Raw genomic sequence first — 26,573 nt, 5'->3', positions numbered from 1 at the left:
TCATACATTTATTGAAAACAATTTAACTTCCAAATAATTATGTAATGTCTGCCCTTTTTCATATCATTTAATCAAAATTTTTCGATATGATAGTTATAATTTTGGAAAGTAATCATACAAACTGCTTATCTAAATAATATTATAGGGGTAACGTAAGCTCATATAAAAATTTGTGGTTTTTATAATAAATATTTGCAAAATGACTGCCAAAGATGAAGAAATGTAATATTTCTTCTCTCCCGTGAACATGACATAATTTTGAATTTAATTACAGTAATTAAACAACAAAAGTATATTTCATTTCCACTTAAACGCACATCAGGCGGCATGATTGATCAAGGAACTCCAAACAATGAGCACAGGAGTATATAACTTCTTTACTATTGTTTAAATTATACAAAAATAACTTTTTTACCGTATTTTAAGTAAAGCTTTTTCTTAGATATATTGTTACATTATTTTTATTCTGTGTTAACAGAATTATCTCTGAAATACAATTAATTAATGTAATAAATCTAATACACACGATAATTTAACTTTTCATAGCAAAATAATCAATGTTTTATAAGATTGTTAGACATATAAGACACTTTTAATTGAAACTCCAATTTATATGCTAAAAGTAAATTATTATTAATTAAATCAACCAATATTGTTTTTATTTGTATTATTAAATATTCTACGTTGTACAATCACATTTTGCGATTTAACAAAAGAGTTTGAACAATATTTTATTAGCGTTTCTACACATAAGTAGAATTTTCAATAATATATACTTCTTGGTGTAAAAGCAAGACCTAATATATTCTTAGACGCAAGGTTAGTAATTAAATTCAAGCAACACATACGTCAGTGGACGGAATCAGCAGTTAAGACCAGACGTATCATGTGCCGATAAGGCAGCTGTGTAGGTGTCAGAAAACTATGAGGGGACAATTGATTTTTCTAAATTAAAATATCGAAAGGACACATATTATAATGATTAGAGATCGGCGTTGTTGATTATTATTAAAGCTGGTAGTAGAATGGGTGTGATTAAGGAGTATGGTTGCAAAATCAAATACATGTACATGGGTTATTAGCATAGTCCTGCACGATGTCTTTATCGCTACTGAATCATAAAATGTTATACTTATATACCACATACTTCAGACTATTCAAATTAATACGTATCATGCATGAAGTATCTAGACAATTGTTATATATACACACCTATAAACCTATATTCATATATTTAATTCTCTTCTAGTGCTTGACAGTGCGTTCCACTGTAATTAGGATAATTGTTCCTGAAATATTGAATGGTCTCTCTAGTCCAAACATTGTACTTCACGTTCACCTGGCGAAACTCAATGAGATAGGAACAGTCGAAAACTGACATGTAACGAGACAGCCGGATTGCTAAATACTCGTACTGCACGCAAGCGTTCACTGTTACGACAGTATCGTCTGGATAATCGAGAGATATCGAAGGTTCACACGGTGTGACACAGTCTACAGTCATGGCGGCACGCGGCGCGGTCATATGAGCGGAACTGGAGTTGTTGGCGACAAACACTTGGTCAGTGTACTGGAGAAGACGAGTACGATTCAATTGATTGGTCCAGTAAACCCGTTACTCGTCTGTTTAGATCAGCTATTTTCTCCATCAGTCACTTGTTTTCCACTGTTAAATCATCTGAAAGCGTTGGGCTAAGTGAGGAGTCATCAGGTGTTGAGGGACTGCTCGGTAGAGTGGATGGTGCAGATGAAAGCGGCGCGGGGATTGAGGTGTTGGGACCGGGCGTGGAGCACGCGGGCACAGGTGCGGGCGACGTAGTAGTATTATTATAATGAACAATATCGGCAGCTTGGGAACGCGTACTATATCTTCTCATATATTCACAAGATACTGACATCTATTATTCGTTTACTCATTTTGTTTTCAGTGCATTTTTAATAAATATATTTGTGCAGTACGCTTTAAAAATTAAATGCGGCAATTTGCTCACGCACAACCTCAAGCATAGTCTAAACTTTACAGAAAATTTAATGGTACATTTAATATATTTTTATTGACACAGTATTATTTGCAGATTATAAAAAGCAGCATATTGAGAGATAGTAAAACCAATCACATGATATTCTTAGAAAATGTCCCATTGAAATAAGACATAATATAAAGTATGCCTGAATAAATTTGTCTTCACGGGAGCCCTCACATCAAAGTGCGAAAATGCAGAAAATGCGAAATTGTGCGTGTTTGATATTGAAATAAGTTCCGTAGATATTGAGTTATTAGTAAGGTCAATGTAATTATATATGTGTCATTATTTGTTTGGGTCGCACCAAGGCACTTCATGAGGGTATTTTTTATTTAATAAATTTTTAATCTCCTACCGATACATTTAATAATTCTTAAAGAACAGAGAGTAGATTTAAATGAGCTTGTCTGATCTGCGTTTATAGAATATCAACCAAAGACATGAAGAGAAGCCGAAAGTAGTCGTTGCAATGGAGAGGGCTGGAAGTCTTTTTCATATGCATAACGTTTTTTTTGCATCAGTCATTTCTGGTTAGTATCGAAGACATGGACATATGTAACATATGTAACTTATTCTACAAGAAATATTTTTGTATAATACTATGCACTTCTATAAAGACAGTCGAGTTCACCGTAGCCTTTCTGCTTAAAATTTGCAAGCTTATTATGATTTTTAAATGTAAGCTTATTTATGCTATTTATAGTTGTTTTGTGTTTTTCTATGAACATTACTCGTAGATACAATTACCTAACTACTCGTAGATACTTTAAAGTAGTAAGAATAATAAATGTTAGTTTAGGATTTGGAAAGTTTATTTATGTTTGAAATTTACATTAACCCACTGGTTATATGGCTATATAACTATCGTATAATACATACAACAATAATATATACAGGCAATTCCTACATTATACTGCATTACATTATTGCATTATACTATAAAAGACGAATTTTATATAACAGGGTAAGGAAATCTGTGTTTTCCAGTCACCGTTAAACTAAGACGCTGTGGCAATGTTTATGTCTGACGCTCCTTTTAAATTTATTACGCTTAAGGTAATGTCCCTTATTTTGGCAAATGTATATTTCATTACTAAATAAAAAATTTCTGCAGCATTATTCGAAATAGAGCTTAGAATCTGTATATTACATATAATACAAAATTTACACCTCATATTTTGAAAACATGCGCATGATATAGTTATTTTTGAGTTACAGAAATTAAAAAAAAAAAAAAAAAAAAAAAAAAAAACGAAGAGGTTGCTGAATTAAATTTGACTCTTAGTATAGACTTTAGAATCCACTGAACTTGGAAATACGGGGTAAAAAGTTATAATATGTATAAGCTTTACTCATCGTTATGCCAAACCAGCGTGTAGTTAAACCTAAATTATTCAAATATATTTTTCATATAATAATGATAATAGCAGTTGTGGAAGGTATAGAGTCTTCTCAGTTCCAGAACTTCTCTTTTTAGATTATAGTCGACAAATCTGAATTGGTTTAACTCCTGATCTCTTTAATTCAAAGTCCATATACACTTCAAAAATGTTAAATAATTTTAGTTGTTTCTTTTCTGTCACAAAAAACTAACTACTCCATTTCAAGTCAACTCTCCTAAATATTGAGGCCATATTTTCCCTGAGTGCGGTATTGTTTAAAACATTAAGTGTTGATTTTTATAAATTATTGTTAATTTATTTTTAAAGGATGTTTTGTTTGTATTTACAAATATTACAGCAGTGATAATCTGCATGAAATCGTAATTTGTACCAAAGTATTTCTGTCGTTCTTGTATAAAATATCCTTATGAAAATACTCGTTTATCGTTTTGGTATTTGTATTGAGTGAACACTGCTGGTGAACATGTAGAGTAAGTGATTCAAACTCACGGCAGCGAGCAGGATTTACGTCTCATTAATGTTAGTTATGACATTGAAAGGGAATGGCGGAGTTTATAGTGAACTTCGCATAACATATAGTTTAACCTTTAATGCACTGATTGTATGATGTTTTCTATGGATAAGGAAATTAAACTCGGCTACTGTGAGCTTTGTTTGCGGTCAGTGCATAATAAACATATCAGGTTTGTAACACAAGTTTTAACAAATTAATTCCACTGGCCGACTAGGTAAGATCTTAATGTTTTCCACGTAATACGGTATCAATGTAATATATTTTTATCAAGCACACTCCTGTACCAGTAATGGAAAAGTTTGTTATTATTGGTTAATGTAGGTCGTCTCCTCTCATAAATCATGACGTTACTTTTATTTCATATTTTAATATAGAGAAACTTCCCCACTCTCTTAAACGTTTTAACTAACGTTATCAAACACTGCAATACGATAGTACATGTTTATGAATTATATTAGTTGTATGAAATTTAAAAACAAATATTTTAACTCCCGCATGTCATTTCAATCGAGTTTTTTTACTGCGTTTATGCGTTTTCCTAAGCGTTGGTTTTTTGCATTACATAAACACATCAAACCTTTTAAATCGCGTAGCTTGAAAGTGTCTTAACAACTAAAGTTAATAAATTCCGACCCGCCTTAATGCTAAATATAAATTAACTTCTAGAAACCTTATAAATAATGCAACTTTACGATGGCAGTTTGATTCCTTCAGGACTGACTATGAAGCAAAACGAGTACACAAGTATTTTTGGGATTTTTTCATATGCCAGGTGTGCACAATAAACCGGAACAACGCTGCTTAAGGCGGGTCCTCCCTTATACATGTAGGCATGTATAACGCAAATATAGATAAATATAAATATAAAACATCTTTCTTACACTGGAAACGTGTAACGGTAAAATATAGCAAGTACAATGAGGAGTATTGCAATACTTTATGAGTGAATTGTATGCAGTTAAAAATCCATCACATGGATTCTGCAAAACTATTTCAAATGTTCAATCACGGTTTCATACAAATTGTGGAAACACTTAAACCAATACTACAACGTAAAGAAGATTTAAAAAAGAAGACGAAGCACTATACTTATAGCTAAGGGAATAGGTAACATTCAGAATTGAATGTTTACATTTTATGATTATTTTAAGATTAAAACAGCAGTTATATAAATTACATTTTGTTCTTTGAATATATTTCAATTGTTTAGGAAAATTTCATATAACATGGGTAGGTTACTTGTGTCTATTTATTACACATAATCTGGTTTTACATTGTATTCAAATGTATTAGGAAGGTGGTGCCTACAAGTAAAATTGAACTTTGAATATTGTTAGGAGTCGGTCTTTGTAATCATTCGTTAATTTTTTCAATCATCTATATTATTTTAATTTCTTTAATATTAGTCATTATTAGTAAGTATTATAATAACACTACTTTATTATTAAGTAGTGATACTGACAAATTATACAACTAAATGGTTTTTTTATACAGTTATTATTTGACCTTGTACTACGTTATAGGTTATATATACCTACAGGACAGTGCTAGGTACCTCGAAAGAGTGTTGAGGGCGAATTTTCTTTTTGTTTACGCGGTTCAAGGATGGCGATTTTGACAGGGAGTATAAAATACGTCAAGGAAGGCCAGAAGCTTTTAAAGGTGATGAATTGGAGTACGTAGAATACTCTTGCTAAACACAAGAAGAACTTGCGGCAACTGCGGCAACATTGGGAGTAGCTCAAAAAACTATTTCAGTACGTCTAGAATCCTTGCGCATGATCCAGAAACAAGGAAATTGGATACAACACACGTTGAAACCAAGATATGTCGAAAGGCGAGTTTTCACCTGCGAACTGCTGCCCCAAAGGAATTGAAGAACAGATATTTTGCATTCCATAACCATTGGAGATGAAAAGTGGATTCATTACGACAACTCAAAAATAAAATATCAAGGGCAAGACCTGGTCACGCATACACATTGAATGCAAAGAACAACTTGCATGGATCGAAGGCGATGCTCGGTGGTATCAGGTAGAAGTTGTGTATTGCGTGTTAATGTTTGTTAGCTCAAATTTAACGTTTTTTTGATCCATTTCAAATATTTACAACGTCTTAAGGCAAAATAAAAGACAAAGTAGTAATTTTGATATAATTTGTGTAATTTTGGTAAACTAACACACATAGAAAGTTAAGATGAGATTACTTTACATTAAATACATTTACAAAAAGGTTTGAGCATTTAATATATTATTCGTTAAGGAAACTAACAAATTAAAGTATGTTCACGTATGTACTGTTATTTTAATGCATGTAAAACTAAATCTAAATAAGTCTTTTTAGTTCGGATGTGTCTCGATCTATGGAATTTAAAATACCAGCTTTTGAGTGCATTAATAGTAAAGATTATACATTTTTGTTTTTCAAAGACGTTTCACTTTAGGAAAATAAAAGAATAAATGGGATTGTTAGAAGAAATGTATATATATTTTAATGTTCTGGGGATAGTCAACAGTATGTATTATATTCGTTATAACATATAACTTTATATGCATACTTGATACAACTGTTATATGATGCCGATGCTTTTTTCTGGATATCGTGGTCTTCATCATCATATTCTTCTTGATCACCTTTTGTTGCTTTTATAAAACTCCCATTTGTAAACTTATATCTTAATCCTTAATAATTCATATAAAATGTAACATAACACGTTACCTGTGCTATAAAAGAATAACAAGAGGTCTGGCTCAACATATGATTATGTATTTCTATTGTGTGTAAACTAAAAAGGTATTTACATAGTATAATATACAGTAGGTATTTTCCATCAAAATAGAGTTTTTATTTGAATATGTTTTATTCTCATTACACCTGAGTGAGTTTACCGATCAGATTGAAAGTTAATCTTATTGACGTTTTGATCAAGTCAGAGGTAGCTTGTATAAAACTACGTACCTGTTTATTCGTTTTTGCGTGTTTTGTGATGTCGTAAAGATTTATTGTACTGCCAAATGACATCCAAATTCTGTTTCTGAACACGGATATACTAGTGTTATAAAGCAACGGAATGTAATTAGATTTTTTTAACAAACATTAGCTTTTATAGTTATGGTAAATGTTTTGTTTAGTTTTAAATTAAACTGGCGACATAAGATACTCAGGACTTAGTTAATATTAAACAAACTGTTTTAACCAAAGAATCCTGTTCCAACATGAGCTTGTATTGTTTGTAAAAGAGTGAATTTTATTACTTCTGGTTTAGCGAATTCGGGGATAAGAGGAATTAGTTATTGTTTAAATTCAGCATAAGCTACAACAGTAGCAAGTTTTAAATTTCTAACCTACCAGGAAGTGGAGAAGACTCTGTGTACTGAGTAAATCTGCCCCACAGGACCTTACGAGATAAGCTTTTTTATTAACTGAAGAGCACCTAATCCAAGTCAGTAATGTTTATCAGATTATTAAGTAGATCAGGGGGTTTAATTTACCCAGGAGTTTATTTGGTCATACCGAGAAATTCCCGGGAGGGAGAGTTAATGTTATCGGGGGTGAAATGTTATTAATACGTTCTTTCTGGGGGAAATGTATCTATCAGATAGGCTATATCGACACAGCAAACCGTATAGGAGTCACTAGTTTATATATTAATACAAGCCCAAGCTGGAACCGGATTGTATTACACAAATTGTAGTCGCATATAAAATAAAAACACCAAAAGTTGCTAATTTACGAGGAAGATTTTGCCATTCAGGGCGTGTATAAGGCTGCACTGGCCAGATTTTCAGAGTTTTTAAGAGTAATTTATATGTAGAATTTCTATGTGGAGTACTTAATCTAAGTCAGTAGTCTTTATCAGATTGTAACCTTCATTAGGGGGTTTAATTTACCCCCCCCCTGGGCATACCAGGAAATTCCGGCGGGAGGGTTAAGACACACGTGGTTCTTTCTTGGAGTGTGTAATGTCTGTGAAAATAAATAGAATTCACTCTATCCCTCTCTACTATTGATGCTTCGCTAACGCTCAGACAGTTCCCGTGGGGAAATATAGCCCGTAACTGAAGTATGTCTTGTTAACGTGAAATTAAAGTAAAATGCAAAAATTTCATACCAAGAGCTTTATATGTTCTAGAAATATCGTACTGCAGTAAACTTCACTGGCGTTCTGACAAATCCCATGGAGATACGTATACCTCATTATATCGACATGATTTCAGCGTAGTAACGATGAATCGTGCAAAACTTCAAGTTCACAGATCATTTCCTTCTCGAGATATCTATAACGACTTGGATTGTAGATATTAATATTACAGAATATTAATATTTAAATTATCAATGACACATCCAAGACGATATAAAATATTTTTTGATAAGTAAACTCCGAGTGAATATTCAGTACAATGTATTACTAAATTGTCAACTATTAAATATTATCTTGTTTGTCTAAAACAAAAGTCACAGATGTAAATAAATATAATGGATTTATTTTAAACTGGCAATGTAATAAGTTCAACGTTTCAGAATTTATATCACTCTATTTTCCACAAAGAATTAACAAACCGTTTAGTAAATTTAAAAGTTCCTTTGGCAAGAAAAATAAAATATTAATCAAATATATCAAACTAAAATCAGAGCTCTCTTCTAAAATAAATAATGAAGTTTTAAAATAAAAATCAAATACCACTTGGAAATAACTAAAATAAAAATTGTCACTTCTAAGTTCACTCAAAATTCAAAATAAAAATTTAAACTTCTATTTCCACTAGTTGAACCTTAACTTTCAAGTCTCTGCAATTCAGATTACAACTCTCTCAAACAATCATCAATGTTAAATTAATTTCCAACTAATAATTCACAATAAAACAGTTCCAATTAAATATTAATAAATTACTACCTTTCCAAATCTCAATTAAAGTTATTAACAAAGTTCAATTTTAATTCACTTGTCTTGCAAGTATGAACCAAATGTAACTTGTATGATTCTATTATGCTCTATTGTTCATCGAGAATTAATTATGCAGATTGCTCTGTAGTTTCTATGAATTTAATTTTTTCTTATAAAAAAGACAACAAAATTAATTTAATATCAGATCTGGAAGACAATTTCAATAAACGTACAATAAATTTGGTGCTTACCTCAAAATCCCTCGCGGAAAAAAATTAAGAAACACGGCGCACTGTAATCAACTTAACTCACGAAAATGACCAAAAGAAGGGCGAAAATTATGACCGGGCGCTTAATTACTTCCCTTTCCAATCAACTTTGCAGGACATCCGCGGTGTTCTCTCATTGGTCCAGCTGTATCAAACAAGGTGAACAATAGTTGTAAAAAGACCAAGTTCTAATCAATTCAAGGCAGTCAACCTGCCTTCCTAACAATTTACAACTAACAGTACTAACTTGCCAAAGGAAGACATGTTCGTTTTTACCCTGAATTTTCACAATCTAATTTAAAATTAAATCCCATTATTTCGTTCCCAAAATTTTAATTTAATTTAAGTTTTAACAAAAAAAATAAATCAATTCAGCTTTAAAAACGCTACAATATCATACAAAATACACATAGGCAGACAAACATTTACCAAGAGATGGGTTACATCGACATATCAGAAGTTATATAATTCACTGTTTTACAGAGTGATACAAGCTACAACATCTTATTCTATATCTTATTCTTAATCTTATTCCGGAACAGGATAATAGCCAAGTGTGTATTGGTTGGAAAAATGCAATATGTAATTTTGAGTCTGCCTGGATTGGAAATATACGATAGGGTTCAATAGGGTTACAAAAACTAGTTTTTTCAATATTGCATTATATTTTTAGTTACTTATGATAGTGGTATTTTACAATAACTTTTTAATCATGAGTGGTAGATAACAGCAGTACCGACAGACAATTGAGTGGTACATTACACAATATTCTTGGGAGATACGTGGAAAAGAAATAAAGAAGAATGGTCTATTTATTTTTCCAGACAAAGTTTGGATTGCATAGTTCTTTTCTACACTCAACTGAAGATGGAACACATAGGTAGTAAAAAATAAAATATGTTTGTCTCGAAATAGTATACATATATATATATATATATATATATATATATATATATATAAAACAAGCAAATCGATTTTTACATGATATAGTATAAACATTATACTATGCCTAGGTATAATATATATACTAGGTATTATAAGTATGCCTTGAGCATGGCAATTGTTTTGGTTAAATTTGATTTAAATAAATTTTTATTGATGTTTGTAAATTGATGATTTATTTAAGAAGTAATATTAAAATAATCCTAATAACGAAAATACTGAATATAGAATTTAATTGCTATACGAAAAATACAAGGTCCTTAATACTTTGTATATTTAAATCCCCAGCTGATTTAATACATTCGTATGTATTCCCGTTCTATTATTTAATACTCAATTTGCACTGAGTTCATCTTAATATTGGGAATAAAAGGTAATACAGTTTCATTCTATTTCAATAGCCTTGTTATATGATGAAACACTATTGAGGAAAGTTGTTGTACACAACAAAAATATAGTTAGGTGTGGTTGTATCCATACTTTTCTTGCAATATATATATATATATATATATATATATATATATATATATATGCAATCACAAGTGTAATTTAATTCCTTAAATGCATACTTGTATTCAAGATTAAGTAATTATATAATTCTATATACTGTAACTTGATACACATCTGTATATGAAATGAATTGGAAAATGTATTATGTATTTAATTAAAAAAAATATGAACACTTTTTGATAGGTACATTAAGTAGTTAGGATGAATTCAAACAATGATCACGGAATAATAAATCTAACTATTCCAGACTCAAAGAATGCTAAATTATGTGAAAATCTAAGAGAAAAAGTTATAATACGTGTATTAGCACAATATTACTTCCAGATAGTTAACATTATACATTTGTTTATTTTAAGTCTCTCACTGAGTAAACGTTTATAGCAAAAATTAGTCTCTGTAATTTCTTATGATTTAGTTACTATCCCAGTTATAATAAAACCTTGTTGGCTGACTAATAATTTGAACAAAACTGTTCATTAACTCTGCAAAGTTGAAGTACATCCGTTTACTTTACAGAACCTTACTAACGTACATCAGCTTTGTGTATGCTCTAAGGAAAATTCATTAAAGCAATCCTGTAAATATAATAACACTAATTTAGAAGATGTAAAACTCAGATGTCAAACTATGAACACTATTAAAGACGATAGACATTTTTGAGGCGTTTGAAACACGACATAGGAATGAACTCAGTAACTTAAGATTTTATCGAAAAATCACACGTAAATTGTGTAGATTAAGTAACAGAAGACACATGTTTTTTAACTGCAGAATAACCGTAATTCACAGACCAAGTCTTTGTAGACCAGGTCTACTCCCAAAAATACATGAGGCAATTTGCTATGCGCAGAAACAGGTCAACGGTCAGATATTAAAATAAGAGAACATGATTCTTCTTGTACCATTCTCACCCTTAATCTCACAACACATAAACAAGATTAGGTGTATAGAGAGATCTATACAGCTGAGGAAGAATGCCTAAAGTCTAAAGATGGCCTATTAGCCAGAACCGCTTAGCTTACAGAGTGACAATCAGCTCTAATTGATAACATTCAGAGTCTACAGCTCGAGCTAAAGAGAATATCGCTGCGAGATCTCGCTCGAGCCCCCAGGTGGTAAACGTGGCAGTAGGGTGCGAGCCAGAAAAAAGTTGGATATCACTATTCAGACGCACTTGTTTATTCCAAGACGTAAGCAATGCCCTGTATTAAATCATAAAATTTGTCAGGCCGAGGATTTGACTCAGAAACTGCATTTAAGTTTTGCTAAATTGAAAAAAAATATAATAATTTGCGACAATCACATGAGCGACTTCTCTATCTGTAAGGTACTGAAAGGTACAGTAAGTATTAAAATGAATAACTTTGCAACTAACTGTTATAAGTTAATACAGTTACATGGTCTAAGGCGGGTACTCTTTACTCGACACGGCCTCCACCTCAACAGGACGGAGAAGAGAATTCTCCTCAACTGGATTCTGAAAGCGATATTGTCTGGCGATGATGTGGTGTTATCCCTTACAAATAACCACACTAAAGAGCCCTCATCACACCAGAACATTCTCCATCACCGTTTCCTAATTCTGTGGTCGTCCTGCCCCACTTGTCTTTCCGTTGCTGCACCGGTGTCGGGATGTTTGTGCTGATGTCGCTGCCGAGACGGTAATCACTTCTGGAGACGATAGAAGAAACGACGTAGTGGACCAGCAGCGGGGATGTGCATCCTGTCCGGCTCTCGACATGGAGTCCTTAGTCGAGTATCCGCAATTGCCTCGAAAAAAGATGTTAATTGCTAAAAGTGACTCTGATATTCCTGTAATCGTACAACCCCGTTTTTGTTTTAGAAAAAATCGTCAAAGAAATGTGTCCCCTTTAAAATACATAAGCAATAACAACTCATATATTGGAAAATTTATGATCAAATATAATTGGAAATTTGTTGCAAGATCTTACATCTATACAGTACAATAAGGGAAAAGTTGATGCCCTTGATAAGTTGGTTTTATATGAGAAGCCCCAGGTTCTTATAATAACTGAACATGGGTTGAAAAAAACATGATGTACATTATATGAATTTTTATGGCTATGGGTCGGTTACCAGTTATTGTCGAATACACCATAAATCAGACGAATTGCTTATATACTGTAAAAGTCGAATTTAGCATAACAAAAGTCTTTGATTTACAAACCTTTGCCGAGGAAATGAATTTTAAAAATTGCAGGTGCTAAATTCTTCATTGAACGATCACTTGAAATTTACACTTTTGGTTTGTACCGCTCCCCAAGTTGCAATTGTAGAGATTCTACATGGCTAATTGCTGATTTCTTTCAGTACACTTCAATAAAGTCAACACTATTATTACTGACTATATAAATATTAATTTGTTGTCTGGTTCAACTGCCAGAGATGAGATGCAGGATCTGCTTGCTTCCTCTAACTTGAGACATCTAGTTCACTCCCCAACTCGAGTAGATCCTATTGCTGGTCTCCAGTCATTGCTGGACTGGGTCATGGCTGACATAATCGACGAAGATATAAGTGTTGGTATCTTGGGTACTGGGTTATCGGACCATTTTACTCAACTTATCTTTATATTCATGAACCTCCCTCAGGAGCCCGTACCGGTTCCGTGTAAAGGTCTCTCTAACATCCATTACGTTGACTACACTGAACTTCATATTAAGTCAAGAGTCTTGGGACGCTATCGATATTGCCGAGCCAGTAGACGAGCAGTTTAATTTTTTTATGAGTGTTATTAATTATGCTGTTGATTTTGCTTGCCATAAAAAACAAATGCGCAAATGTAGAAGAAATTATGATAAAGGATGGGTAACAACAGGTATTAAAGTTTCAAGTCAAACAAGGAAAATTGCTCAATAGTGAAGAAAATAAAGCTCATTATAAAAGTTTGCATTCATGTGAGAGGACAGTACGTCTCTTGACTGTTACCGACCAATTACAAAAATTTCAAGTCTAAGTAAAACTGATTAAAAACAATATAAATAAAAGACTTGCTGGAATGATGGATCTGACTAAGGCGTTCGATTGCGTCAGTCATGACAGACTGATGGAGGGTTTGCAACGCCTAGGTTTTGCAAATGAGATACTGAGGGCGAGAGTCGTCCTTAGGGATCGACAGCAATATGTCAAACTCAATATCCACTGCTCGGAACTGATCGAGATTAAATTTGGAGTCCCCCAGGGGTCAGTACTAGGATTAATTTTGTTGAACATTTACATAAATAATTTTGGGCTTACTATAAACCACGAAAATACTGTTATGTATACTGATGATATTGCCTTCATATATTCTAGTTACTGTAAAGAAGAAATCGACATTAACAGAAACGTAGTGTTATACCAAGCCTATCAATTTCTAAATAATCGGAATTGACATCCACATTAAAAAAAAACAAATCATCTTCAGCCTCTTTGTATTAACATAAACGAAGAAAAAATAGAACACCAATTTTCAGTAAAATATTTGGGACTTCAGGTGGACGATGACTTCACTTGGGGATCTCGCGTAACTTTTTTAACTTCTTATTTGTCTTCGCCGTTGTACCTGATGTTCCAGTTTGCAAAATATAACCAAATCAGTTATTAAGATTAATATATTTTGGTTTGGTAGAATCACGGTTGTGGTATGGACTTGTTTGGGGCTCGGCACCTCAGTACTTGCTTAAAAGGTTTTTCGCTTTACAGAAACGAATGGTGCATGTTGTGGCTGCCATATATCGCAGCAGTTAATTTAGAAATGAGTTTAAAGAGCACAGCATTTTGACTTTTCTATCTTTGTATATCTACGAGACCATCATCTATTTCAGGTGTAAATATAGACCTAGATGGAGCCGCTATACATGACCCCAACACGCGAGCCTGAGTAGACCTGCGACAAACCCAAAATCGCTCAGCTCTGACGAGTGGACTGCCTCAAAACTCAGGTGCTAGGATTTCTTTTTAAACTCCCCAGGAATAAAAAAAAATATAAAAGAAACAATAATTAAAAAAATAAAAGAATGCCTATTAGAGGTATATTTTATTCGACTGAGGAGTTTCTAGCTTAAACTCTATTGGATCTCGTATTGTTTTTTTTATTATTTAATATAAGTTTAGATTTTATTGTATTTGAAATTCATGCAAATATTGTAATTTATAATTTAGATTACAATAATATACTACTGATGTGTGTCATACATTTAATACATTTTTACGGCAGTAAAAAAATTGAAATTGAAACATCAAAACCAAGGATGATACAAACGAAAATTTTACGATTCTATAAAATCGTCTCATATGCTTTCTATGAAGTTTACTTTTAATGGGATCAAAAACAAATACTAAAATCGTATTGCATCCATGTATCCTAAATTAGTAGGTGTAGGCGCCTTTATCAGACCTTACAAACTTATACCATTAAATACCAATAATACCAATAATGTTCCATCAGGAGTACCTCAAGGCTCAAACTTAGGACTTTGTTTGTTTACGATTATGATTAATTATTTAAGTGACCGTGTGGTATCAGCCAACCCTATACTTTTTGCTGACGATTTAAAACTGTTCAAGTATATATACGATCAATCTGACGCCGATGATTTGCAGAAGGACTTAGACAGTGTATTTTTATTGTGGGGGGGGGGGGTATAGAATAGTATGCAATTATATATTTCTAAATATCATGTAATGTCATTCAGTAGATCAAAGACTACAATTAACAACAATTATTATTTAAATGGAACACTGTTATCTAGAGTTTATTCAGTGAAAGATTTGGGAATCATTGTTGATTGCAGTTTGTCTTTTAATGGCCATATTACTAATTGTATTTCTTCCGCCAGTCGGATGCTAGGGTTTATAATCAGACAAGGAGTAAATTTTAGAAACAGTGTAACATTTATTACACTATATAAGGCACTGGTCAGGTTACGACTAGAGACTGCGTGTATAGTTTGGAACCCTACGTATGCCGTCCACAAAAGATGCCATAGAAAAGTACAAAAGAGATTTTTAAGATATCTTTACTTTAAATGTTTTCATATTTATAGTTATTTAATTATTTACGAAGAGTTATTAACGTCTGTTTGAATTTGAGAGTCTGGGTCTGAGGAGAGCAGTGATGGAGCAAGCGTTTCTGCATGGCTTAGTGCAAGGGCGGGTGGACGACTTGGTCAGTATGGAAGCTCTTAGGTTTAGGGTGCACGCGTAATGGCCTCTGCTATGGTTGATGAGATCTCACAATTTAATACTTTCGGAAGGAAATAATCAAGATATATTTGCAGAATCAAAATATGTTTTTAAAAGTATTGCCTAATGATATTAAAAGATATACCTTATTTATATTGACTTTTAAATTATTAATACAATATATGCCTAATATTTTCAAACAGGTATTTAACTGTAATTTATCTTACAATAACCGTTCCATCTATTTATATTTTTGTTGTATATTGTTACTTAAATTATTTGTATTGTTGCATGTGTTATAGAATTACTTAGTTGTTGCATCTTTTTAAATATATATTTTTGTTATATTCTTAAAATGATTGTTGTAGTGTTTCTGTTATTAATTATGTTTATATATTTGTTAGGTCAAGTCTTTATATTATATATTATGTTTGTCGTTGCATGTGTTTATAAAATTACTTAGTCATTGCATTTTAGTAAAAATTTTTCCTATGTTTCTCTAATGAGTATTGTGCTGTTGCTGTCATTTATACTTATTTCTTATATAATACTTGATATCCAATGTTTGTGAGGATCTAGCGCATGGTTTCAATTTTGTGCCAGTTACTGAGGGTGAGATCAAATGCATAATGAATAACATTACGTCAGTGGCTGTGGGGACTGATGGAATATCTATCAGGCTAGTGAAAGCCATGAGCCCATATTGCTTGGGAGCTATTACGCATTTGGTTAACCTGTCCCTTGCTTCTGGGTGTTTTCCATCATGCTGGAAGCAAAGTCTTGTCACGCCCATACCCAAAATAAAGAATCCAAGTGTGATTTCCCAATTTAGGCCGATATCGATCCTTCCGGCCATGTCAAAAATCCTTGAGAAGGTAGTGGTGAATCAGTTGACAGCTTTCATTGAGGCTGAAAATATTCTTCCTGTACATCAGTCTGGTTTTAGGAAGTCTTTCAGCACTACCTCCGCCTTGATAAACATTATGGATGAGCTGCATGTAGCGAAAGATAAAGGTTTTGGAAGTATTTTAGCGACGCTTGATTTCTCTGAAGCGTTCGACTCAGTGAATTATGAACTGTTTCTTGCCAAATTAAATTTCTATAGGTTTAATGAAATCGCTATAAAATGGTTTGGCTCATATTTGAGCGGACGGAGTCAGGTGACGAAGGTAAAAGAAAAATGCTCTTCCTCGCTGTCGAAGGATACAGGGGTTCCTCAAGGGTCATGTTTAGGGCCTGTTATGTTCATTTTATATACTGCTGATCTTGAACTTGCATTGTCCTCGTGTTCACTCTACTCCTATGCGGATGACTCTCAGATGCTTCTAACATATCCCCCTCCAGGTGTCCATGAAGCGGTGCAGTGTTTCAATGCTGATCTGCGTAGGGTTAAAGAGTGGTCGGAGGGACATGGCCTAAATTTGAATGCAGATAAGTGTTCTGTGGTGCATTTTTGCTCACCGTCCATTAAAGAGACCATGAACAGGAGTCTTCTCTCTGTTTCTGTTGAGGGTATTTGTTTGGAAGATCGTGTTTTTGTTAAAGCCCTGGGAGTTATAATTGACAATCAGCTAAACTTTCTTAAACATGTTGAATTGATTTCTCAACGTGCAATGTGTAAATTGAGAGTTTTGAATAGATACAGAGCGTTAATTCCAATGCTTTCAAAGCTGCATATTGTAAATTCTCTGGTATTTCCATCAATATATTACGCCCTCCAGTGTTTGGTAGCTGCTTAACTCAAGAGGCAAATGTCATCCTTGCACGGATACAGAACAGTGCGCTGAGGTTTGTTTATAATCTAAAAAAATTTGACCACATCTCACCTTATCGCAAAAGAGCAAATTTACACTCTGTTCAAGATATTTGTAGGCTACAAACTGTGACATTGGTGCATAAGGTTTTGGTAACTGGTGAACCCTCTTACCTGAGACGGAAACTAGAGGCGCGAGCGACTCTAAGACAACGGCACACTCGACAGGACGACAAGCTGCAACTGCCGCGTGTGCGGTTGGAGGCTACAAAAAGGTCCTTCTCGTACTTTGGACCCCAGGAGTACAATGCCTTACCACCAGTTATAAAGACTTTCTCTGTTAAAACTTTCAAAAAGGAAGTTAAAACTGTATAGTTACCTTAATGATGTATTGTTGTTTAAGTATGAATTTTCTATGTAAATTACCAGCACGCAATATTTGGGTGTCACAGTTTTAAAATACAAATTGTACTGTTTTGATTAGTTTGACGTGAGTCGATTTGTAAAACAGATTGTAAACTGAAATCCGCTCAAGAATAAAGGCCTTATTTATTTATTTTATTTATTTATTTATCCAGTGATTATTCTAAGTACTGAAAATGGACCTTGCAAACCAACGAATGAACTATATTATGTACAAATTGTTAACTGCTTTAATGTAATTGGGTCTTAACCTGTATTAAATCATGAAAACTATAAATAAATAAATAAATACTACTTTCAATTGAAAATCTTATTTTATTTCTTTAAAAAAATCATTAATGATTTGTATATATAAAAAGAGTTTAATCACATTATTAATTAGGTAGTAATTAATTTATAGAAGAAATAAGTTTTGCTTTGTTACACTAAATAAATAAATGTTATCCAAGGATCATAAACGTCTAGTTCTCATATGTCAAAAATATAAAGAACCCCATAGGGTCTGTTTTTTATGTTGGCAATACTATCAAATATGAGTAATTACTTATACAGCTACCTAGTTATTAGGTGTAGAGAAGAAATTAAATAAGCAGCTAAGACCTAAAAATCACTAAGTAACAAACTCAAAAACGTTGTTAATCTTCAAAAGAAATAACAAACATCTAAAGCAACATTTAAGTAAAAAGTTAAAGTACTAATTGAAAAGATGTTTCTGGTACACGTCTAAAGTCCTTTTAGTAGTTAAATACGTATTGTTAATGTATAACTTATCTGCAAGTGGTTTAATTGCGTTAAAGTTAAACATCAAAGTAAAATAATATATTGAAAAGGAAGCTATGTTTAATTTAAAAACGACTAATTTTTACCAAAATAAATCTTGTTCAATAAATAAAAGAAAAGAGAGACAGCAAAGAACTCATGAATTGCAGACAATAAAGTAGATAGCTTATAATTGAGTTACAGGATATTTTCCTTCTCACTAGATTTTTAGTTTTCTAATGGACATTCGGTTGTATACATTATTCGTTTGACTAGTTAATAATTTAAATATTCTAAAGAAAATAAATTCCTACTAAAGAAATGGAAGTTTTATCTTCTAGCGTGTTCTTTTAATAATTGGCGGCTTTGTACGTGATTACCTGCTGCATACAAAGGACGCCGTATGAATATTCTTTTTAAATGTTACATAAAGCCTCCTGAATATAACTGGTCTTCCGGCCATTGTAATCCATTTCCGTTCAAAAGTATTTCCGGTTCCGTAGTTGCGCTTGCATCGTTGCCCCGATCAAAAATATAAGCAAGCTTTATTTAGGTCTAAAAATACTTTGGTTACAAATGTTCCACTTTGATTAAGAATAATATATTTCCGGTTTAAAGCGTTTCCCGAAGATTTTTATAACGGTGATTTACCCCTTCAGCTGTGGACATGTTCGAGCTACTGCGCATTGGAACTCGGTAACCCAGTCGTCAAGGGTCAATGATTGCTTTCTTCAAAGCCCGTCTCTTTGTACGTAGTATTCTGCGACGTTCTTGGGATATATGTGCCCTCTCCGCTGACCGCGAGTTATCCTCCACCTAAGGCTAAAGCACCTTCTACGGTGCAGTGTGACGTTCGAGCTCCAGTCCAAGACTTACTGATTTCCACCACTAAAGTTTGATGGTAAAGGCGTATCCCGGTCGTTGGAGTTTTCCCCCAATTTAAAACAATCAAACCAATCGGTGCAGCCTTATTCAGAATGTGGTGCCCTCTTGTGTCCATCGCTTATCTTCTCCATTAGACTATTTTTGATTTAAAATCACTTGTCAGTAAAATTCCCGACAGGTACCATGGCTGTTAACAAACACGCTCGTGGCCTAGGGTGTGCTGTCGCGACACCGCACGCATATTATGACAATGTCGATCTTGTGTTCCTGAACGATCTCCATGAGAGGGTATCCTTGGATGATTTAACCCTCTTACGTCAAGAGCCTGTCGAAAGATTGAACAGGCACTCCTTGCTAGGAAATTGGTTCAGTCTTTTGGGGGATACGTTCAGCCCCAGGCAGGGACAACTCTGGAATTCCGCATTACAGTCACTCCTACGAGAAATAGTATAATATTTGTAGCAGTACTAATAGTAGTAGCCACATTTATTACTGTCGAATTTTATTAGTGATGGATATTATAATTTTTAGGTGGTCCTTGCAATTTAGATTAATATTTGTATTTTCACTATTCAAGGCATGTTTATGCAGGTACCAGATATGAAAACTTTAAAATATTTCTCAGTGAAGTCTTTTCGTAAACCTACATCAGTTTAATAAGAAACTTAACTCATACATATGCAAATCCAACGATCCATTAATTTAACACTAGATTAGTAGTGAAGTAATGAATAAATGAAAACATTCCTCACTAATAGTACCAATAAAAAAATACAAACACAGACTTTACAAAACAGTTTAATTCTATTGAACTGTCTGCAATAAAATACAAACCTCGATTACGTACTGTATAGTTCAATAAATACTATTTTAACAATTTGTCAAAGATATTCGTAGTACCTAAAATAAGTACACAATAGGGTGGATAAGCACACTGAGTTGTCCGTAACAAAGTTGTTAAAGCAAGATTTGTGAACACAGGTATGATGTATTATGCCATGCAGGGTAATTAAGCTTGTTCCAACATGTAACATAGCACCAGAGGTTATATCACCAATAGTGGTAGAACAAAATGTCCTGTCCTCTCAAATTTCAGTACTCACCTTTTAAGTGGAAGGGTGCTAATAATGCGTAGGAGTGACGTCTGTATCTAGAGACCGTAATGATTGCTAACGTTGTGTTTTGCAGTCGTTATTGCAGAAGCCTGACAACTACATTTGATGATTGATGCCGCGATCAATTATAACCAAGGTGAAGTCATACTTATTGATAATTTACACTAGTGGCTATTCGTCAATCTTTTAAAATACAAGATTTCCAAATCAACTTTATCTGCGATCCGACAACATACAAGCATTTGCCTTGTTATAAAAAACTAGAGAGTGTACACATACGCTGGTCTAGCATTTATATTTTGTCAAACCGACTACTAACGGCTATTGTAATCTACTCCTCTAGAATATAAATAAGTCTTTTTTGTTAAATTTCTACTTCGGCAAGGAATTGCGAGATCCTGTATAAAGCATATCCGTAATGCCCGTATTCTTTTGAGAGTATAATACATATGTGTGTCAAATGTCACCGATTTCTGACAGCAGGAAGTTAAAAACAAAAATATAGTCCTTACAGTGGCTGCATTCCCTATGATGACTGATCTATATGAAAATGGCTTATTTCTTTCTATTTCATTCATGAGGCATATGTGTGGTAAATGTAAAATTTCTCAGACTTAGGGAAGTTATAGAATTATTGGTGAGTTAGTGAGTGAGTGAGGGTTGAGTCTTTTATGTATAAAAAACAGTGATACAACTGTAAATTTTGGCATGAAATGCAGTTCATGAAACTCGCTGTGCATACTCGTACTCGTACAGCATAGTATATTATTCACTTTATATGCATATGTCCTCGAATCAAGAGTTAATACTTTTAACTGACGAACGCGAGGTTTGAGCTCAGCATTATGAAGTGACTGTAGGTGAGAAACAAACCATTACCGAAGTCAAAGTTGTGGGTCAGTTACTGTTGATGTTAGAACGACGTGATATGGGAGAATATCTTACACACTCCGACCACCACATACACATCACTCACTGAATTACCGCCAACATCTAATTGTGTAGTGTTCACATATTTGGCGAATATGTTGAGATTCAATGTATCAAATTACGTAACATCCTTTACTCTGTTAAGTAATTTAAAACATTCTTTTGGATAACACTGCAGGTAATGGATTATAGCGTAAATATTAAACTTTTGTCAGATAGTATATATTTTATTAATCATAAGAAAAATTTCAGGCCCTTTCATAGGTAAAACTTTGAATAGCTAATACATAGCACACGACCGCCTTCTACTTTAATGGTATTTTATTGACTAAGAAGTCAGTCTGGACCTCTCAGAGGTGAAAAGTCATCCTTCAGATCCACTCGGATTGTACTGCTTTTTTGTAACTTTGTCTCCAGAAAATCTTTTATACATTGATTCAGAGTTCTTTTTAAGTAAATACTTCTCTTAGATGTATATTTTAGGACAATCACGTCTTAACTTTTACCTCAATAAACCAATGACATATTAATGAGAATTATTAATTCTACAGGCACTTTTTCATAGCGATATTTTTATATATAGGACTATTTCATTATTAAACATCATATTTTTATCTTTTTCGTGTGCTGGTAAATATTAATTTGTAACTAATATCATTTTGCAGCTGGAGTATATCTGAGTATGATCACTTTCTAAAACTTCAATAGGGAAATGAAAATTATTTGGAATATATACTTCATATTTATCTCAAAGGTCTATTACTGAACGTTTTAGGTGGTATTAATACTCCTACACTTGACTGCAGTACCTGGTGTACAATATCTGACCAGTATTAGTTAAAAATTTCTATTTCGTTATAATTTCTTCTAAATATGAACGTACCTAAATAATGAAAAATCACATTTGTTTATTGTATCTTGATTAAAGGTACATGCATATGGTTGAAAAACTTGTAATCCTTATAAAAATAGTCCTGCCACAGTATTAACCCATAATAAAAAAAACACACACGTATATATAGTTTTTCAATATCTCTAATGGTTCAGGAGCTACGTGGACTGGAAGTGTTCATAATTTTTTCCCATATGGTGGCCAACTTTAAAATCTTTTATGGAACACCCTGTATTTTATGTTGTTTTTAGATTCTACTCTACAAAATAAGACATTTTTTCTTTTTAAAGTTTTTCTATATCTCTAATAGTTCAGGAGCTACGTGGACTGGAAGTTTTCGGATTTTTTCGGACTGATGATGAAAACTTTCAGTCCACGTAGCTCCTGAACCATTAGAGACATAGAAAAACTCTGAAAAGCAAAAATGCCTTATTTTGTAGAGTAGAGTCTAAAAAACAACATAAAATACAGGGTATTCCATAAAAGATTTTAAAGTAGGCCGCCATATTGGAAAAAATTATGAAAACTTCCAGTCCACGTAGCTCCTGAACCATCAGAGATATTGAAAAACTCTCTAAAGCAAAAATGTCTTATTTTTTAGATTAGAATCTAAAAACAACATAAAATACAGGGTTGTTCCATAAAAGATTTTAAAGTTGGCTGCCATATTGGAAAATGTCGGCCATCTTCAAAACATTTGAAAGTGTATCCCTGAGTGAAACTTAAAATTGAACAAGTTCCAAATTTAAAGTGTGGTGCTAAGTCGTGCAATTAAAAAGTTAGCTATTGGATCACTTTTAAAAAACTCACCCGGTATATATATATATATATATATATATATATATATATATATATATATATATATATATGTCATAAAAATAAAGTATCATGTATGAGAACACATTGAAACCCTGTATTATAGTAATGATGTACTAATCTCTCTTCAATAATACTGAAGCACTGCTGCTTAAATATTTAATTAGTTCTATTTATTTTACTGTATATCTTCTATTTTTTTTACCTAACAAGTTTTTGGCTAAACATTATATAAGTTCGAGACTCTCATATCAGAGACCATTTATTAGTATTGAACAGGTCATTGCTCTGCCTTCAGTTTCCCGCCAGCTGTTTGGGTTTGATATGAAAATATTGTTTCATCTAAACAATTCGAACTGGTATCTTACGTAATTTCAGTTTAGGAGCGTACAGATAGTATATAGAGATATAAATGTATAGATAAATAAAGATATTTGCTCTAAACTAACTGGTCCTGGTCCAATTTATTCGGTGTGATATGGTGTATGTTAAATAATGATTTTTAACTTGTTGTCTACTGTTATCAAAATCAGCAGCATATGCTAATATGAATATTGTACAAACCAGCATTAAATCTGTTCCAGTTACATCATGGACAATCATGCATCAATAAATAATTTATATTCTTATGCCTTTGGAAGACCTTTTTCTACTTTTAACTTGAAGCGTTACCTAATTTCATGTATATGTCTCAAAACCCTCTAAAGTTTACGTGTATACCTCGGTTACCTAAAAATAAATGTAAAATAATACTAATTTTTAGTCTCCAATTATTTTTTATCTAAATTAATATAAACATAATAACGGTAGGTTTATTTCCTTGTAGATGGAAGTAATTACAGCATGCATTATTGTCTATTACGAACAATATGTAAAAGCTTACTAATTTCTGTTGTAAAATATATTTTTATTCACTTGTTCATTTTCATAAACAATAATAAATATAACAGGTAGTAATTTGATTCTTAAATCAGCCAAAATACGATACTGTAACAAGAAAAACGTTACTGGAAATATTTTAGCAATGGTAACTTTTTTACAAAAAACGGACATCTAATACTACTATTTATGTATGTTTTGAACGCTTTTTTCTTAAAAAACATTGTGTTTTTGTTTTTCGTAAAATTTTGACCATGAGGTCATTATTTTTACCTCAATATACCAATGGCTTATAATAGAAACATTAAATATATAAGCACTTTTCCATAAGAGCAATATTTTGATATATTGAACTGTTATTAAATAACTTATTTGTATCTTTTTCATGTGATGGTAAATATTTTGTTTCAACTAATATCATTTTGCAGCTGGAGTGTATTTTTGTAACTTTAACTTTCCATCAGCTACTGAGTTCTGTTTCTTAATCATAGAATTATTTTACGTTAGCATAGAGAGGTTAGAATTTGTGGAAGATGGAAATTGTCATGGCGTTATCTATTATCTTTAGTCTAGCTTATGAAAATAAAACTAATAATTTTTATGACAAAGATAAACATAGTATAGGATATTAACTCTATACATGGTCAAGAACATTAGTTACCAAACTCCATGAAGGGTTCGACTGGCAGCTAGAACACATGCTTAGAACTACCCTTTTTCTCACATCGTTTTTACATCAAAGATAATGGTTTACAACTTATTTTAAACAGAATATGACGCTCTTAAATTAAAAGATGAGATGTAACGAAAAATAAAAAAAATATATTTTACCAGAAAAAAGTCTTGAAATGGGAGCTGAAAGAACAGGTAAAGATTTTATCTGGTTGTGTAAACGTTACTTGCGGAAAGGCGACTCTTTTATACGCAGGCAGTAGCGAGAATGTAACACAATTGGCTAAACCTAATATTTAAACTCTGGAGTAAACTATAAGACAGAAAAAATACATGTAAGATACTCTCGTTTAGTCAGGGGGAATATAATAAATAGTTAAATACACATTTTAAATGCAGTTCTGCAAAATATAAACTAAGCCCATCATAAAACATGAAGTACGTAAAAAACCAATAACCTTTTCGGAACAAGTAACTAATAAATTCCTCTGCAAACGTCTCATCATAAAAAATTTGTGGATATGGACGTAAAGATTATTTCAGTAACTAATAATACGACAACTTATAGAGAATCTTACTCACTTATCGAAGAGGTGAAGTTTTTTGATCAAAGCTTAATGGTGGTACAGGTTCAGTCACGAGTACATATCATACATAATACGAGATACGAGACATGTCATACGGGAAAGGACTACGAGACATTGCAGTTGGCCTATGATTCGGGTTATAAAGACATTTAAATTCATGTTTAGTTCTAATTAGTCATTAATGCTCTAGACTTATCACACTAGAAGAATATAATAGCTAACTATGTCTCACCGTTGTTTAAATATAAGATTGAAACAATATTGTATTTTAAAGAAAATATCCTCGCTTCTTTGAATCAGACTATTAGATAGTCTTGTGATAAAAACAAATGATTTAAGGGTCAAATTTATTTTACTAATTTGTCTCACAATTCATCTCAATTAAGTATATAATATAAAATGTTTCTTGTGTTCCTATATTGTAAATGGTTCTAGAGTATATTATTGAAATATGTGAAATGATTCACGAGGTGTGGTTGTCAGAAGTAACGAAGACAAATGAGAGAGTCCGTGATAAATCTGTTTCATTCTCAACGTCTCGCTACTCCAACATGTATCACGTCCCGGTGTCAGGCTACAGTTTAGAGCTAGAGTCAATTAGATGTGTTGCTTATTGTGTTACAGATAATTACCTTATGCGAGTATAACATGATAAATCGGTTACATTCTCAGCGTCTCTATACTCTAACATATATCACGTGCTGGTGTCAGGCTACAGTTTAGAGCTAGAGTAAATTAGATGTATAGCTTATTGTGTTACAGATTATTGTGTTACCTTATGCGAGTATAACATGTTATCTCACAGTCCCAGATAGATTTATTTCAAGCTTCCACCTGTACACTTATGATACTCGTAGATAACAATAAGGAATATGGCTTCAAGGAGTTTAATACTTAAATCGTAATACACTGTCTAATAATCATCTGGAACTAATGACTCAGACAACCTTTTTAAATCATGTTTTCTCCGAGTATAAATAACAAGTAAAGTGTAAGTTTCTTATCTAATTTATAGTACCCTAACTAAATATGTTTTGTGATACATTGATAAATTAGAAAAACGAATTTCTTGCTTCCAACCAAAATATTTCAATACTCGTTTATATGTATAGTGTCTAAAAATCAATA

This window comes from Homalodisca vitripennis, chromosome X (genome assembly GCF_021130785.1).
Source record: "Homalodisca vitripennis isolate AUS2020 chromosome X, UT_GWSS_2.1, whole genome shotgun sequence".
NCBI lineage: Eukaryota > Metazoa > Arthropoda > Insecta > Hemiptera > Cicadellidae > Homalodisca > Homalodisca vitripennis.
Note: the sequence above shows the minus strand (reverse complement) of the source record.